The 12233-nt window shown below is 58.8% G+C and overlaps 1 long non-coding RNA gene across 3 annotated transcripts; it reads left to right on the top strand.

Annotated features, from left to right (window-relative positions):
- Window positions 1-803: 803 nt before the first annotated feature.
- LOC118609336 lies at window positions 804-4634 on the top strand. Of its 3 annotated transcripts, none has more exons than XR_004953291.1 (3): window positions 804-969; window positions 1176-1345; window positions 2021-4634. It is a non-coding gene; the product is annotated as an uncharacterized LOC118609336 (long non-coding RNA). The 3 variants fall into 3 exon arrangements; XR_004953292.1 differs by having other exon boundaries at window positions 804-1048; window positions 2051-4634; XR_004953290.1 differs by having other exon boundaries at window positions 804-1048.
- The last annotated feature ends 7599 nt before the right edge of the window (window positions 4635-12233 follow it).

Here is a 12233-nt window from a genome sequence, read left to right as displayed (position 1 = left end):
AGTCTTCACCTGATGAACAGATCGTGCACACGTGGGTGGTGATTTAGAATTTGGGAAGCGTTTTCTCATGGAAATCCTGTTTAAACGGGAGGAGAGCCTCCCGGGCGTTTTGCAAAATCCCATTAAATTCATAATGATGTTGAAATAGCAGGAAAGGACAGCCTGAGGTCCGAGCACCCGGCAGAGCCGGGGGCCCTGCTGCCCTGAGCTGCCCTGAGCTGCCCCAGCTGCCCCAGCTGCTCCCAGCTCCCCTGCAAGTTCTGCAACAGCTGGGGAAGGGGACGAGGAGCGACGGGCCAGCATTCCTGGCAGAATCAATCGGGGGCAACCTCAGAGCTCCCCGAAGTGCATGCAGCGGGGCTTAGCCAAAGAGGGATGTGGCTTGGGGATACAGAGGGACGGGGTCTGCAGCGGCAGTAAGGGCCTTGTGGCCAAGGGACACCGCCTCTTCCTCAACCGGTTCTTGCCTCCACCCGACGCCCCCTTCACCCAGGCTCCCCACCCCCCGCAACAACCCTGACCCCGGCTGGGAGGCGCGGACATGTGACCCGCTGGGAGGCGCGGACATGTGACCTGCGAGCTCCTCCTGTCATCAGGGGACGCGGGGGCGTCCGCAGCGCGGCCAGGGCACGTGCTGAGAGCGGCCACTAGGTGGCGCGCCCTCCCTTCCCTGCTCGGGAGCGCGCGGGCGGGCGCGGGCGGGGGTGACCCCGGGCTTGTCCTCGCCCCTGATGACACGCGCCCTGCTCCGGGGGGTCGGGGCGGGGGGAGGGGAGGCCAGGCCACGGGAGGAAAGGGCTGGCTTGTCCCCGGACGCCGGGGCGCCTCCGCAGGCGCGGGTTGAGCACGTCTGATGTGACCGGCGTGAGACGCGCCCGAGGCGTGCAGAACAGAGTTGCCGCCGTTTGCAGCGGTCAAAGCGCCCACGCGGGACCCCGGGGCGCACGCTGGCGCCCGGATGCGGCTCAGGTGCGGGCACCGCGCGGCCTCGCGCCCTTCCCCGCGGGGCTCTCCCAGGCGCTGCGTCCGCGTGCTCCACATATTTCAGGTGACCCGGATTTTTCTGATGGGTCCCCCGCGAACACACACGCTCGCAGTGTCGGGGGTGGGTGGGGGGGCGGGGACGTGAGAGATGCGCCCGCTGGCGTTTTCTATGCCGTCTACTCCGTCCGCAGGGCGGATTCTCCACGGTGCCACTGCCTGGACCCAGGTCCGTCGGAATTGAAAAAAGCACCTGCCCGGGGTTGAGGTGTTGAGGCGCAGACGGTGCACCCAGAAAAAAACTGGAGCGCAGTCCGAAGCAGGACCCAGAGTGGTACATTCTGACCGCCCGGAGGCGAGTCAGGTACGGGGAGCTGGATAGGACCCAGGAGAGCCTGTCTTTGCTCGGAAGCCACTGATGCGCTTTGATGTTCCGCGCTCCTGGCCTCCCCTTCTTTGCGGGCGCCGGGCCCCCAGCCTGCGGCGGGCAGCAGGGAAGTCGGGGCTTCGTTTCCGCTCACCCCGGGGGTTGGCCCCGTCTTCTGTGGCCCCTTTTATCTTTCCCTCTCATCTTGCTCCTGTTTTCTGTGTATATTAGACTGGCATTGGTGTCTCCTTTGTAAACTGCCTTAGTTCCTTGGTATGCGCGACAGAGCAAAACAGTAATAGGAACGAGACGGAATGAGATGAAATCTCCACACGCTTGCTTTCTGTGGCAGAGCATGAGGTCAGAGGGCTCGTTAGGGGTAGCGGCTTTTTACCTGGACTCCTCTGCGGGGAGAGAGGGTTTTAAGATCTTCTGCCAGGCTGTCTAAGGGGTGACGGCGTCCAATACTATCTACTCGCTATCACCTTCCTTGGGGTCCCCTTTATTTGAACACCCCCACGTCGTGCCTTGTAGATTTTCTCCTCTTTTGCATATAAAACACAAAGCCTCCTCTTTCTGAGTTTCTCATTTTAGAAAGCATACTCTAACTTCTCAGAGGGCTTAGGCAGCAGATTTCATTCTTTTTTTTTTTTTTTTTTTAATTTTCAATAGGTTCACAAATTTAAACTCTTTTTCTGTCAGAAGCAAAACCATGTCACTAGTCTGGCTGGTGCCTTCGAAACCTACGACGAAACAGAGAATGTTGGGGCGTGGCGGACTCCAAAGCTCGCCCATCCCCAAAGCAGTGGACGTCCCGGCTGCCCTCGCGGTCCGAGCGCGGAGACACGCTTTGGGGAGAACTCAGCGCCTGCACCTCAAAGACTGGCCCCCGGGTCTGAACTCGGGAAACGCTCCGTCCTATTTGTTAAATGAAGGAACCAACACAGCCAAACCCAGACGCTGGGGAAGGATGGCTGGGACCCCTGGGCTAGGCCTCAGTATGCCCATCACCGAGGCCCCAGGTGCGGAGAGATGTGAGTGTTCCCTTAACTGACGTTACTGGTTACTGCGGTTTTCTCAAGGAGAAAGGGACTCAAGGGGAGGGGCTGGGAAATGGAAAAGGGCCGCATGAGGTAGAAAGGCCTGGGGACCAGGAACCTGCTCCAAGGGAGCACAGCTGGGCAGCTGGTATTTTATCCGAGGAGCCCCTTCCGTCCCCTGGTTCCCTTGCCTATCCCCGCCCCTCCCCACCCCTCCCTGAAGGATTAGCACCTTGCCCCTGAGGCTGGCATGAAACCCCATCATCCCTAGGCCGCAGCCCCTTCTCCCCAGCCTGCTTCTGAGTGTCTGTCCTGAGAGGTTTTTTTCCTTTCCAAGGATTGTGTGTCATTGGCCAGACCTAAAGGCTTAAAAGAACAAAGAGGGTAATTTGTCTGTGGGTTGAGCTGTATAAACAACCGATTTCTTTAATTCGGCTAATAAGCTGGACTTGCCAAGGACACACATTTTACGGAAAACATGCATTTCTATGAGCAAATTTCAACAGCTGGAATTGTTTCAAGTCCGTGGATGCATCTCATTCTCCCCGGCTCCTGTTGCTTTCCCTGTGACCCTTTTGGGGGGATTTTTGAGCACCCCACTTCTTCCTAAGAAGCAGACCGTGCCGACGAGCACCCACTCCCCCATCCAGCCTCCCTCCCTGCCGGCATGGCCAGCCTGGGAAAATGCTTTCCTTGCTGTGTTTACGAAGCACTAAATTTTCAGAATTGTTAGTTCCCACAGGCGGTTGTAACCCCGAAAGACCAAGAAAGCAGGGAGAAGCCTCGCAGAAGGGGGCGTGGGGGCCACGGCAAGTCGTTTCCCGGTCACCGTCCAACGTCGCCTGTTCCAAAGGGACATCCGTCTTCTGCCCGCCTCCGTCACTGCCTCGGGCATTTGCCAGCTTCGTGTCCCTTTTCAGAACTGAGAGGAGCTGTGCAGACACAGCCCACCGGTGCTTGTGTTTCTCAGGGGAAGTTGACCTTTGTCCTGAGGGTTCAGCCCACTGTGGGGTGACAGGAGGGAGGGCCCAGGGGGGCAGACGCTAGAGCTGGGGTGCAGAGTACCAGGCGGAAAGGGCCCTGTTTCCTCAGGGCTCGAGTTACTTCCTGGAATCCAGGCTTCTGAGTCTGGTAACCCTTTCGGAGCCGCAGTGCTGCAGGAAGCGGTCACTCCGGGCTCTGGGGCAGGAGAGGCCCACCACGGCTGGTCGGGCCACTGCTCCCTGCCCTCCCCTAGAGTCATAACAGGCCCTGCCTAGCGGGCCAGGGTGGACGCGTCTTCTAGAGGATGCCCTGAGATCCGATGGGTCCAGGACGTGCCACTGGGGCCAGAGGGGAGCCCATGCAGCTGTGTTGGTGGGAGAGGAAAGAGGCAGTTTTCAAAACAGGGCCCACAGACCTCCCACATCGATGTCGCCAAGAGATCTTGTTCGGCAGCAGACTCACAGCCACCAGCACCAGGGCCAGCACCGCCTGCAAAATCAGCGTGTCCTGAGGGGTGGGGAGGCGATGGAGAAGGGACTAAAGAATTTGTGCACCCGAGACAGGCAGCCCTCTGCCTCCCTGGTGCTGCCGGAGGAGCCTGGGGGCCCCGGCACACCTCCGAGGCACCCTGGGCACAGAGGTCAGCAGGCGGCACCCGCCGCCCCGCCTGCCAGCCCGCCACCCGCCCCTCCCGACTCTGAAACCCTCGTGTTCTGGTGACGCTTCCACCTCGGCGCCCCTGGGTGGGAGCCGAGAGGAAACGGGAATCTCTAATAAAGCCCTCGAGAGTCTGGATTCCGGCTGCCCTGGAGATGGCCTTCGACCCCCTGCTGCCCGTTTGGCGCCTGGCTCTGGCCCCGTCCTCTTCACAAACCTGGACGGACAAGGCGTGAGTTGGTTTTGCGGAGAGAGATTTAGAGACACAGGGGACCCAGGCTGCCTTCGGCAAAGTGGATTCTCAATCTCTGACCCCGGGGCACCCTTTGGGACCCGTCTCCTCGGGGAGCCTTTCAAAAGGATGCTGGGACACTCCTCCTGTGTGAGTCCTCCCTCTGCTCATGCCTTCGGAGGCGAAGGGCCAGGAGCCAAACCCTGGCCTGTCTCACAGCTGTGTGACCTTGGGTGCCTTGCTCACCTTCTCTGAGCTACAGGTCCACTTATCTGTAATAATAATGATAATAATAATATAATAAAAGCGATGATAAAAACACAGTAGTCTCCTCCGTCCAAAGGGGTGGACGCCTGAGGCCGCAGACGGCCCCGGACCCTGTACGTACTGCTGTTTCCGATACATACGTGCCGATGACAAAGGTTCATCTATAAATCAGGCGCGGCAAGAGAATAACAACTAATCATAAAAGAGGACAATCGTAAAGACACGCCGTAACGAAATTACGCAGCTGCGGCCTCCTCGCCTCTCGGGGTGCCGTGGGATGACCCGAAGCCCGCGTGAATGACGTGGGCGGCGTGACTCAGCCTCGGGCGCTGCCCACGTCACCCGAGCACAAGCACCGAGACGCGGTGGCGGTCCGTCTAGCAACCGAGGCGGCTACGAAGCGACCGACGGGCAGGTGGCTTCTGCAGCAGGGAGACGCCGGACGAAGACCCGAGCCATCACGTCCCCAGAGCTGGGGTGCCGCGAGATGTCGTCACGCTCCTCGGGACAGCGCGGCATTTGAAACTTACGAATTCTTTGTTTCTGGAACTTTCCACCTCGCATTTTCGGACCTCAGTCGCCCGCGGGTGACCGAAGCCACGCAAAGTGGTACGGAGGGCGAGGCGGCTGCTGTTCGTGGGGTGAGCACTCGTGCGGGGGGCTTGGCTGGCGCAGAGCCCCTCTCCTCCTGCCCTCCCGTCCTGCGGCCCCTCGCCGTGTCCACACTGGGCTCCCGCGCTGGGCTCAGGGGAACGGTACCAGGGAACCGTCCTCATCCCTAAGTCTGATGAGTGCTCTGTCACGCCTGGCATTTGCTCCTGGGTTTGCAGACGGTACTGTTAGGCTTTTAAAGCAGCAGGTGAGCAGCCGGGGTCGATGGCATGTACCCCCGACCCACTAGGAGCGATGACGCCCAGACCCTCCTGCTGTCCTAATCTCCTGAGCCAGCAGCACTGGGGTGGCTCCGGGCATGGTAAATGCTCACGCACACGTCACGTGTGACTGTCACAGATCTGGACCCAGCGGGAGCCTGGGAGCAACATGCTGGTCCCCGCCTAAGTGACCTAGCTTCGAGTGACCATATCGATGCCAGTATGGGGAGACCATTGGTTCCCAGTGGCTGACGGGTACCAGAATTCTCCTGTCTGCTTTGGAGGGGGATGGGAGGGAGGTACGGTCAGCATTCTTCAGGGTGCTGGGAAGAAAAGGCAGCATGGTTCAGAGCCGGTTACTCCCCGGAGGAAGTTTGCTTCACTGTCTGTCACCTTGGCCCCTCTGAGAGGCATGGCTTTCCAGGTGTGGCCACAAGGCTGCTGTCTGTGGCCCCCCACAAGGCCCCCCATAGGAAGGTAAGTCCCAAACTCAGCATCTCCCTCACAAATAATTCTGCGAACTTCTCCCTGCCCTCTGGCTTCACCCACAGGGCGTGCATTCCGGAATGTCCTAGAAGGTTCCAGAACTTCCTGAGAGTGCCGGAATCCCTGTACACTCCTACCAACCAAGCCAGCATCCTGCTCCAGGGAGCTCACAGGCTGCGGCTCTCCCACCTGCAGGTTCTTCCTCCCGCATGACAGTTCAGAGACTGGGCATGTTCTGTGCCTGCGACCTTCACTGTTCAAATTTTCCGTTTCTCTAATTCTTCATCACAGTCCACAGCAGACGTATGAGGAGCAGGGGAGCCCCACCTGAGCGCCTCGCCAGCGCTGGTGGCGATCCTAAGAGCTCCCTGCCACCAGAGGCAACTGCATGTTCTCCTTGTCTCCTCGACATTCAACGTGCAAGCTCAAGACAGCATTTACCACTTTCATGGGGACTGCCGCTCCGCCTTCCCCAGGACATAAATAATAACTATCATTTACCGAGCGCTTCCTGTGCGATATAGCCTTTAACATACATTTTTTTCCTAGACCTATAACATATGTGCTCTTTTTTCCCCCTAAAACAGATGAGAAATCTAAGGCTGGAAAGGGCAAAGTAGCTTCTGCCTGATGGCACAGCCGCGAGAACTTGAGCTTCCGATGCGGAGACCTGGCTTCAAATCCAGCCATCTCCCAGCAGCCCCGCCCTCCACTCAGCCCCGCCTGCCACTCGGCCCCGCCCTCCACTCAGCCCCGCCTGCCACTCGGCCCTGCCCTCCGCACAGCCCCGCCTGCCACTCGGCCCCGCCCTCCACTCGGCCCCGCCCTCCACTCGGCCCCGCCCTCCACTCGGCCCCGCCCTCCACTCGGCCCCGCCTGCCACTCAGCTCCGCCTGCCATTCAGCACCGCCTGCCACTCGGCGCCCTGAGAGCCAGCGGTCTGCGCCTGGCCCTTTCTCTCTGGAGGTTGACCAGAGGAGACTAACGGGTTTCCTGGGACGCGGGACTTTTAGTGTAAAAACTGAGACAGTTTGGTGCCCCTACAAGGGAGTATGGACACCTGGCTGTTAAGATGGGCCTCAGGTGGAGGTGCAGACGCCAGGCGCATGGAGCGAGGGGAGGGAGCATCGCTACCCACGGACACCCCACCAGGAGAGGGGGTGCAGTGTGAACCTTGCCAGCTTTCCAGAAAGTTCCAGCCTTGGTCTCCAGGCCAGAATACAATCATGATCATTCCTAGAATGGAACAGGGCTTATCAGAGGGCAGCATTCACCAAATATTAGAGAAACATCCCCGAGTTTTTCTTTCCGTTTTATGAATCCAAGAAGTCTAAAACTAGTTAACATAATACCCATGGACCCATTGAACTCAGCGTCCTCAAACGCTCATCTCAAAAAAAGCTTCAGGGTCCACGCGCCCCTGCTACTCCAGGCCCCCTCCAAGATGTCACCCAAGTCCTTACAGTGCTCCTCCTAGTCCATGAGCAGCTCCCAGCCACGGCCCCGCCCACACACTCACCTTCTGCAGATGCTGTGGCTGCCGTTTGGACCAACCAGCGTCCCTCTTCCTCCTGAAACCCTCCTCATCCTTCACACCTCTCCCATCCCAGAGCCCCCCGACCTCCTCCCTGTCTGGGTCACATGGGCAATGTTCCCCTCCGTTGTCTCCCTCCGTTGATCTCACCCTGTAGGCTGGGCGCCCCGCCAGGAGACGGCTTGTGAGTGTCTTAAGCTCAGGTTCCCGGTATCCATCCACTACGGTGTCTGGCACGCAGATGCGTAATAAATAAATGTTTGTCTCAATGAAATGGAAACGGCTTATTTAGGGTACACTGGTAATGGAAATATGCCAGTTTGAAAGGTATCCTGCTCCGGGTGACAGCCACAAGCGGTTTCAGACTCACTCACAAGCACCGAACTTCCCTCCAGCTTCTAGCCAAGGCTACAGGCTCCTGGCAGACCGAGAGGCCTCCCCACAGTTGTCATGGGAACCAGCCACTCACAAAGCCTCTGGGGCCCCTGAACTCCACCTCCACCCCTACTCCATGCTGCCATGGGAACTGCCCAGATGCCAGGGCCTCTGCCAGCCGCCCCTCAGAGTCACCTTGAGCCAGAAGAGGGGGGCGGGGCTCCAGTGGGGTCCGAGCCCTCCCACCTGCGGCTGCTTTAATGGAGAAATGCATTCCGAGTTCCCAAGCGACCAGGCCATAAAATGAACATCCCGTGAGATGGAGTGACCTCACTCTTGGCAGCTAGCGGGAAGAGGGCAGAACCAAGAAGCAGGCAGGATGGGAAAGAGAGGAAGGATCGCTTCTCCCTCACTGCACAGCAGCCTGGGGGGGGAGCGGGTCCAGTGCTCCCAAAGGGGTTCTAGGGGGCGCTGTCAGACCTGCCCTAGTGGGTCCAGGCAGATGTTTCCAATTAAGTTCGAGAGGCCGTCAGTAGAGTGTTTCACAGGTGAGGAAACTGTGGCTCAGAGGTCACTGAATCCAGCCCCTTCCTGCCCCTGGCTTCTTCCTGGGCACACGTTACCCCGCTCCCCAGCAGCTCGGAGCAGCCAAGTGGCTCGCTGAGGGATCCCCGAAGAAGAGCATGGGCCCCCGCAGGCCCTTGTGTGCCTCCACGCTCCAATCCTCTCTTCTGACGCTGACCTCTGGGCAAATGAGCAGAGCCTGTGCCAGCCGAATCCCCTGAATGGTCACGCTAAGAAGGTTGCCCCACCAACCTCTGCACCTGCCCAGAGGTGGACCCTGAACAAGACGTGGACTTCCAGTGTCCGCTACCGCAAGCGGCCTTTCCTGACTGATACGACGGGCCAGCCCTGTCTGGCTTTCCCTGTACATCTCACGTGCTGGGGCTAGTACCAGGGTGCCTAGTGGCATCTGAGGTACGTGAGCTCTGTCAGACAGGCCTAGAGGGGCTGGGTCAGAGCCGTGTGCTCATCACAACAGCTGCTTCCAAGAGGTTGGCTGCAAAACGGACTAGGAATCGCCCACGTGACATGTTCCCAGGGAGAGTATGGATTTGCCACATGGTGTCTGATACTTAAAAGGTGTTCTGCAAATACTTATCAAAAGGATGGATGGATGGGTGGATGGACGGATGGATGGAAGAAATGATGAGTGGATGGGTGGGTGGATGGATGGATGGATGGATGGATGGATGGGTGGATGGATGGATGGAAGGAATGATGAGTGGATGGATGGATGGATGGAAGGAATGATGAGTGGATGGATGGATGGATGGGTGGGTGGGTGGATGGATGGATGGATGGATGGATAGATGGATGGATGGATGGATGGATGGATGAGTGGATGGATGGATGGATGGATGGATGGATGGATGGATGGATGGAAGGAAGGAATGATGAGTGGGTGGGTGGGTGGATGGATAGGGAGTGGCTTGTACTATGGACCAGGTGAAGGAGGGACTGTCCTAAGTGTAGTCATGGGACCCTAATTGAGACACAAGAAAGCTGAAGAGAGAGATCTGCTCGCCTCAGTGACAATGCGCACTTGCTGTACGTTGACGATTCTAGCTGGGTGACCAGCGATGGACAGGCCCAAGGCGGCTGCACAGTGTGACTTCAGAGGCTCCCACTGCTGGGAACACTTCACACCCGTTCCCCACCAGAGCCGGGGACGTCACTTTAGCTAATAAACACACAGGATGCCCAGTCGAATCTGTCTCAGATAAATGGCTGAATTCTGCCCACGTGAGGCTTAAGGCATACTTACACTAAACAATGGTTCGTTTCTTAAGAGCTGAATCTCAGGTTTAACTGGGCGTTCTGTATTTGGTCTGGGCGCCTCAACACCAGGCTGCCTGCCGAGTGACCGTCCACCTGCAGTTACTGCCACCGTCGAAGCTGATATCTAATAAACGCGGCCCCCTGTGCTCCTCTCAGTTCCAACACTGCTTTAGCTTATTTTTAAAAAAATATTTCTAGGAGCTGTAGGAGAAGGTTCTGGAAGTAAAAGCGATCTAGCCTTGCCCTTTTTTTTCCCACGTAGATGACATTACGAGTTTACCTTAAAACCTCCCCGGAGACAAAAGGCAAGCGGCGTGGGGTGAGCCGGCTCCCTCCTGGGGGCAGGGGGACGGGTCAGCGACCTGGCTCCGTGTCCTGGCTTACACCCTGACGCCTCGTGGCACCGAGGCTGAGGACCGCATCTAAGCGTCACGTCGCGACCCCCACTGGCCACGCGTCTTCCGCGCTGACCTCCGTTGGCGTCCGTATGTCTGTGCTCACCTCTCTGCGGTCCGTTCTCTATCCACAGCCAGGTGGGTCTTTGTAAAAGGCCATTCCCTGGCTTTAAGCCTCCGCGATAGCTCCCCGGCCCTCTGAAAATACACCCGGACCCTTTACTGTGACCCGCAGCCCCACCCCGCCGACCGACGCCGACTGGCCTTCTCTGTGCTTTTCGAACGCACCAGGCTCTGTCCTGCTCAGGGCTCAGCCTGAGCCGGTCACGGTGCCTCGAAAATGTTCACCCCAGGTGTCCACCTGGTCGCTGCCCTAAGAGTTGCCTTTCGAGGCAGCTCGTTCAGCTCACGAAACCCGCAGCAATCCCCACCCCCGCCTCCCTCTGCACCTCATCATCCTGTTTCATTCTGGTCTTAGCACTTTATTTGTGTATTGCCTGTATCCTCTAAGTAGCAGGTAAACCCCAGGAAGACAGACATTTGTCTCATCCAACCCGTCTCCCCAGTACCCGGAACAGCGCGCAGCACATAGTAGGCTGTCAGTCGGTACCTGCGGACTGACTGAGGGAACATCTTGCAGACAGTTTCGAAGGTCTGACATCCCGCTGGACACCAGATCCTCCGCAGACCCATGGCACCAGCAAACAGGCACCAGGGCTGCTTCGCAACTACGCACTTTGCATGTTTAATTTTTTAATCCTCACAACAGCCCTGGGAATTGTCACGTTATTATCGCGTTTTCCAGATAAGGGCCTGGAGCACTGGTAGGAAAAGTAAGTTGCCCGTGACCACACAGGGGGCTGGGTGGGAGTAGGGGGAGGTACCTGGAAGCCCCCAGGCCATCCAACCCCAAGTTGTCACTAAGCTGGGTCACTGACCCCAAATATAGCCCAAATCCCGGGGCAAAAAGGGGACCTGGCCCAGCGGCGTTCTGGAAGACGTCCCCCGTGTGCGGCTTCTGGTTGCCTGTGTGGGGTCCCTTTTATGTCATTTGTTGAGTTCTGGTCACATGTTCTGTGAGAGGGGGACGGAGAGCCGGCCGTTGGCAGGGTTCAGGGGACAGCCAACGACGGAAGAGGAGGCCGGCCCGCGAAGACCCCGCCACGGCCGCGCCTCGGCCCACCCGCCTGCCGGTTCGTCGTGCGCTCGGCGACGGCGTTTGGGCGCCTAGCCACTGCCAGGCACCTCTGTCTGTCAGGAGGCGGCAAGCGCGAACAGAGGCATAGCAGCGAGGTCGGGGACGGCACTGCTCGACCGGCCCCGCGCGGACTGCGGGAGCAGGGTGTCCCGGTGGGGAGTCCCGGAGGCAGGACTGCGCCTCGTGCGTCCGGAGGATAAGCGAGGAGTGAGTGGGGCCGGGACAGAGAGCAGTGGGCATGACCGGGGTAGGAGGAGACGGGAGCGGCCTGGGAGGGGCCGCGAGGTGTTTGAGGGCGTGCGTGGTGCGACTTGCGGGTTTAGAGTCACTCTGGAGACCGCAGGACATGGGCATGGAAGAGGGAGACCTGCCCCCTCGCGGACAACCCAGACCGCCTCCGGACAACGTCTCCAGGCGTGGTTTGTCACCACTGATGCTACTGGCTTCTGGCGAGCAGAGGTCAAGGATGCTGCTGACCAGCCTACGGGGCGCCCAAGGTCCCCGCAGCAGCGAATGGTCCAGTCCCAAGAGTCAGCAGCGCCGAAATGGAGAAATCGGGGTCAGGGGAGTACTCACCAATAGTTACGAGCGCCTACTATGTGTCGGGCGACGGCCCGGGGACGGAAGATACAGCGACAGACAAAACGGACGAGGCGTGTGCCTTCCTGGAAGTTTACGCTGCTGTGGGACCGGGCGCTTAGAACGGGGCGGAGGCGGCGGAGGGGTGAGACGGCCAGATTTTTGCAACCTCCTTTGAAGGTGAAGCTGCCGGGACTGGCTGAGGACAGGATGTGCAGCAGGAGAGAACGAGGGGACAGTGTCGACATGAAGGCTTCGTCCCGCGCGATCGGCACACGGCCGTCATTTACGGCGATACGAACCGCTGGGCTGCGGCGGTGGGTGCTCGGGGCGGTGGGGAAATTAAAGGTTTTATTTTGAACATATTAAGTCTAACCATGATGAGGGCCATTGCCTATTTTAGTCTGGAGTTTAAAAATAAAAA

The sequence above is a fragment of the Rousettus aegyptiacus genome, unplaced genomic scaffold, assembly GCF_014176215.1.
Source record: "Rousettus aegyptiacus isolate mRouAeg1 unplaced genomic scaffold, mRouAeg1.p scaffold_m13_p_11, whole genome shotgun sequence".
NCBI lineage: Eukaryota > Metazoa > Chordata > Mammalia > Chiroptera > Pteropodidae > Rousettus > Rousettus aegyptiacus.
Note: the sequence above shows the minus strand (reverse complement) of the source record. Positions and strands in the feature narration are given on the sequence as shown.